At 47.2% G+C, this 6,000-nt stretch overlaps 2 protein-coding genes across 9 annotated transcripts in view; both read right to left on the bottom strand.

Moving 5' to 3' along the window:
• Positions 1-6,000, bottom strand: part of LOC133470145 (zinc transporter ZIP12-like) — a 44,827-nt gene that overhangs the window by 12,676 nt on the left and 26,151 nt on the right. The window lies entirely within an intron of this gene.
• The window catches only part of cacnb2a (calcium channel, voltage-dependent, beta 2a), a 48,811-nt gene that overhangs the window by 26,086 nt on the left and 16,725 nt on the right, over positions 1-6,000 (bottom strand). The window lies entirely within an intron of this gene.

Below are 6,000 nucleotides of genomic sequence, written 5' to 3'. Positions count from 1 at the left end.
GAGGCCACTGAAACTTTCCATTTGTTTTGAGGGTAACAAGGAGCAGGGTTGTTACTAATAAAAATGTGACAAATGGACTAAGCCTAATAGCATAATTGCCCGAGTCATTCTAACGTAGTGTCACAGTATAAATTAAAATAAATAACGCGTTTGCCAAAAATTGTGTTTTTCTTTATATCTGTGAAGCTTCTCAGTCATCCGGGTCACAGCAATCAGCAAAAGTTGAATCGAGGCAATTGGACTCTGAAATTGTTGTGGTTTTTCTTGTTTTTCCGAAAACGTTCAAAAAGGATTTATGTCATTGATACTACTAGGCAAACAATATGCCACAATAAAATGAAAATACAGTCACAATTTTTTTTGCAATAAAATTGTTTATATCTTTTATTTTTAGTGGTTTAACTGTACCACACAAAAAAGCATTAAGGTTACAATATGGTTCACTTTCAATACAGTAAGAAAACAAAATGCAAAACAGATTTAATTTTTAAAATTTTCTGACAAAAGTCAAGCTTCTCAACTAAATGTGCTCAATAAAAGAAATATTTAATACTGGGTATGTAACTGTAGTCACAATATCACGATATCTTCTCCTCCTTTCAGCTTGTCCCGTTCAGGGTCGCCACAACGTGTCATCCTTTTCTCCTGCATCCTCCTTTCCAACTCCAAACGCCCTCATGTCTTCCCTCACTCCATCTACCAACCCTCTCTTTGGTCTTCCTCGAGCTTTCTTGCCTGGCATCTCCATCCTCATCATATTTTTACCAATATGCTCACTTTCTCTCCTCTGGACGTGTCCAAACTATCCAAGTCTGCTCTCACTAACCTTTTGTCTCTTTTGGCTGTCCCTCTGATGTGCTCGTTCCTAACTAATCCTTTCCAACCTGATCACTCCTAGAGAAAACCTCAACATCTTCATTACCGCCACCTCCAGCTCTGCTTCATGTTGCCTCTTAGCCGTGCATCATGGCTGGCCTCACCACTGTCACATAAACTTTGCCCTTCATCCTAGCACAGACTCTTCAGTCACATAACACACCTGACAGTAGTCTACCAATCACCAACTCTAACGCAGTAAGTAGTAAAGCGATAATTACATTAGAAAAACATTTCTAGGCCATAAATAACCTATCAAATAAAAAAACTACGCCAACTAGTTCATAGTGCAGAGTTTATAACTGCAAAATCTCATATGTAGGGACAGTCACAAACTGAGGACCCGATGTATTCTGATCTAAACAGCACAATGTATTAAAACGTGAGACACAGCTTAGTCACATATCCCTGCAAAAGGTTGGATTGGCGCAAGACTGCACACACAAACTACAACCTAAAAGCCAGATTTGTATTCCCCCCCTTCCCCACGGTGAGTTGTTTTGTGGGCGGCCCAGGCTAAATCCTGGATTATATTGGGTTTGATCAGGGTTAACCCCCCTGTGAGGATTATGTTGCGGAGCGTGTGCTCGGCACGTGACAAAGAGAAGCGCAGTCAGCGCCAGACAAAACAATGGTTTCAAGAGGCCCGTCAGCTCTGACCCTTCATCATCAGACTGACTTGACTATTCAGCAGTTTCCTTGTGTTGCTGTCATGTACTTTGTAAAGCGGAAACAGGATAGACACTTGACTCAATTGCCTTCGATTATTCATTCATTGTTTACTTGCTTTTTAAAATCATTTTAAAAAGTTGGATGTTTTTGGAAAGACAGACATGGGAGCCCTAACAAAATCTCAACACGAAACAAAATTACCTACCATCTTATCAGTGAACAAAGCTACGAAAAGCCCTTTCATACTGGCCATTCGAGTTGGCTTTTATTTATTTATTTATTTTTTCGCCTTTTCACCGGCATGCTGTCCTGTGCTTAAAGTGACGACACAGAATGGTCTTCTGACCTAGTATCACAGGTGTCCTCACTAGGGTCGCGGGCATGCTGGAGCCTATCCCAGCAATCTACGGGCAAGAGGCACCCTGAACTGGTCGCCAGCCAATCACAGGGCACATATAAACAAACAACCATTCACGTACACGTTCACACCTACGATCAATTTAGAGTCTTCAATCAACCTACCATGCATGTTTTGGGAATGTGGGAGGAAACCGGCGTGTCCTGGGTCGTCCCCAGGTTATCCTCCCGTTGGGACGTGCCCGGAGCACCTCACCGGGGAGGCGTTCGGGAGGCATCCGAATCAGATGCCCCAGCCACCTCATCTGGCTCCTCTCGATGTGGAGGAGCAGCGGCTCTACTGGGAGATCCTCCCGGATGACCGAGCTTCTCACCCTCTAAGGGAGAACCTGGACACCCTGCGGAGGAAACCCATTTCAGCCGCTTGTATCTGGGATCACGTTCTTTCAGTCACGACCCACAACTCGTGACCATAGGTGAGGGTAGGAACGTAGATCAACCGGTAAATCGAGAGCTTCGCCTTTCGGCTTAGCTCCTCCTTCACCACAACGGACCGATACAAAGTCTGCATCACTGCAGACGCTGCACCGATCCGCCTGTCGATCTCCCGTTCCATTCTTCCCTCACTCGTGAACAAGACCCCAAGATACTTGAACTCCTCCACTTGGGGCAGGATCTCATCCCCGACCCAGAGAGGGCACGCCACCCTTTTCTGACTGAGGACCACGGTCTCAGATTTGGAGGTGCTGATTCTCATTTCAGCCGCTTCACACTCTGCTGCGAACCGCTCCAGTGAGAGTTGGAGATCACAGCCTCATGAAGCCAACAGAACCACATCATCTGCAAAAAGCAGAGATGCAATACTGAGGCCACCAAACCGGACCCCCTGTACGCCTCGGCTGCGCCTTGAAATTCAGTCCATAAAAGTTATGAACAGAATCGGTGACAAAGGGCAGCCTTGGCGGAGTCCAACCCTCACTGGAAACAAGTCTGACTTAATGACAGCAATGCGGAACTCTGACTCCGGTCCTACAGGGACCGAACAGCCCGTATCAGTGGGTTCGGTACCCCATACACCCAAAGTATCCCCCACACGACTCCCCATCGAACGCCTTCTCCAAGTCCACAAAACAAATGTAGACTGGTTGGGCGAACTCCCATGCACCCTCGAGGACCCTGCCGAGGGTGTAGAGCTGATCCACTGTTCCACGGTCAGGACAAAAACCACACTGCTCCTCCTGAATCTGAGATTCAACTTCCCGACGGACCCTCCTCTCCAGCACCCCTGAATAGACCTTACCAGGGAGGGTGAGGAGTGTGATCCCCCTGTAGTTGGAACACACCCTCCGGTCCCTCTTCTTAAAAAGGGGGACCACCACCCCAGTCTGCCAATCCAGAGGCACTGTCCCCGATGTCCATGCGATGTTGCAGACAACCGCGCCACAACATCCAGAGCCTTGAGGAACTCTGGGCGAATCTCATCCACCCCCGTGGCCTTGCCACCGAGGAGCTTTTTAAACCACTTCAGTGACCTCAACCCCAGAGACAGGAAAGCCCGCCTCAGACTCTGCTTCCTCATTGGAAGGCGTGTCGGTGGAATTGAGGAGGTCTTTGAAGTATTCTCCCCAGTCGAGGACAGCAGCGCCCATACCCACTATACACAGTATTGATGGTGCACTGCTTCCCCCTCCTGAGACGCCGGATAGTGGTCCAGAATTTCTTCGGAGCCGTCCGGAAGTCATTCTCCATGGCCTCACCGAACTCCTCCCATACCAGTGTTTTTGCTTCAGCGACCACCAAAGCTGCATTCCGCCTGGCCAGCCGGTACCCATCAGCTGCCTCAGGAGTCCCACAGGCCAAAAAGGCCCGATAGGACTCCTTCTTCAGCTTGACGGCATCCCTCACAGTTGGTGTCCACCAACGGGTGCGGGGATTGCCGCCATGACAGGCACCGACCACCTTACGGGTACAGCGCCAGTCGGGCGCCTGGAGGCGCGGAACATGGTCCACTCGGACTGGACTTGATGTCCCCCGCCTCCCCCGGAACATGAGCAAAGTTCTGTCGGAGGTGGGAGTTGAAACTCCTGACAGGCTCAGGCCCGGCCACCAGGCGCTCACTTTCGAGCCCACCTCCAGGCCTGGCTCCAGAGGGGGGCCCAGGTGACCCGCGTATGGGCGAGGGAAACCTCGATCCATTCATATTTTTCATCATAGGGGACTTTTAGCCGTGCTTTGTCTGGTCCCTCACCTAGGACCTGTTTGCCATGGGTGAGCCTACCAGAGGCGTGAAGCCCCAGACAACTTAGCTCCTAGGATCATTGGGACACACAAACCCCTCCACCACGATAAGGTGACGACTTCCAGGAGGGGCTTACCTAAATGACGCAAGGTAAATGTTGGCTTACTTGCATAAAACAGCACTTTAATGGCGGTTTACAGGACAGACCGTCTCTTTTGTAGGTGACTTCCTGAAGTCTCCATGGGGAAGCGCAGAAAATAAAAGGCTACAAACCTCGCACCGTAATTTGCCCACTTTATGTTCCGTCTAAGTGAGGACTACAGCATGTTTATTGGGGGTTTGTGAGCCTTAGAGGTGTTGACAGATGGATTTTGTTTGCACTGTAACCAGGCAAGGGCGATCCTCTGTTGTTGTGAAGAAGGAAAAAAGGTAAATGGAGATGGATTTAACACATTGCGTGGCGATTCGGCCTGTGTGGTGTCAAAATGAAGGTCAGACTAATTGAGATCAAGCCTAGAGGGAGGAAAGGCCACATGCTGAGTGTGTGACGCGTGATCATGAAGAAGGAGCTGGTGTCACTAGCTATGAACTAAAAATATATGGGCCGATAGAAAAAAATAAAAATAGAAAATACAGATCTCTCAACAACGACAAGCCTGATATGGTGAGGAATCAATATGTTCTGATTTCAACGTTCATGGTAGACGAGCTCCTGCATCGCCTTTGAAGTATCGATCGGTAAACAAGCGCATTCATACTGACGGGCGTACAAAGGCCAACACGGGCAACTTACAAGTACCAAGCGTGCCGTAATTGGAAGGCAAAGGGGGGAAATCAATACAAAGTCCTAACGTGATTCACATAGGAGAAACCTTGTGACGGCTACTAGAATCAATAAATCCTAATTTGTGGTACCACATAAGACGTAACATGTTGCTTTCTTATTAACGCTTTGATTCGCATTAGCATGAGTCTAAAAATGTCCACAGATGTAATCTTGATTTGTTTTGACAGGGCAACAGTTTGAAAGACACCTGAAGTTCTTAAAATTAAGTTTTATTCCTGCATATAAAATTTGGAGGCGGCCACCTCCACCTAATTTTGAGCCACCGATATCATACCCAAAGCTATGTCATCATGTCGTCATCATCTAATCAGCATTGCACTTAGTTTGATGTTATAATATAAAAAACACAGCCACGAATGGTGGATTTTCTTTGGCACTGTGTGTATTGTGTCAGACAATTTGGTGGATTTTCAAACAGGTAAAGTGCGCCAATGGTCATAATACCACCTCTGCCTGATCCAAGAAAAACTCCAAGTGTAAAAGCAACTACCCAAACGTACGGTGTGAGCACTAATCCTCAGTCAAACTTGTTAGCATAGACCACACGTGTGAAAAACAACGCCTGCGGGCCAGATCCGAAAGAGAAACGTGCCATTATTTCCCCGTGACTTCTGTTCAAAATTAGCCATAAAAAATATTAACCTGCCAGGCCATTCTATAGCCATAGTGTTAAATTGGACACAGTTCGCAAGCTGTTCAATACCGATGGCTTTAAAGTAGACGTTTCGAGTCCATAGTAACAAAAGTAATATAAACAGTCCTCAGCCTCACATTGTCAAAAGCAAAGACAGGGATCACGAATTAATTTGTGTAACAACGAGACAACCTCAGACCGGGCAATGACGTGACAGAGTGCAAAACTACAACAGATGCGAGACGCCATTCATTTATCCTGACTTGTGGTTGTCTATGTCAAAGAAAAACTAAATCAGACCTCAACAACAGTGTTTTGTTTGCCTGTCGAGCGTGCGTTTGAAAACAGGCCGTGGTTGGCATTAAAAGTTTTGTA

This window comes from Phyllopteryx taeniolatus, chromosome 20 (assembly GCF_024500385.1).
Source record: "Phyllopteryx taeniolatus isolate TA_2022b chromosome 20, UOR_Ptae_1.2, whole genome shotgun sequence".
Taxonomy (NCBI): domain Eukaryota; kingdom Metazoa; phylum Chordata; class Actinopteri; order Syngnathiformes; family Syngnathidae; genus Phyllopteryx; species Phyllopteryx taeniolatus.
Note: the sequence above shows the minus strand (reverse complement) of the source record. Positions and strands in the feature narration are given on the sequence as shown.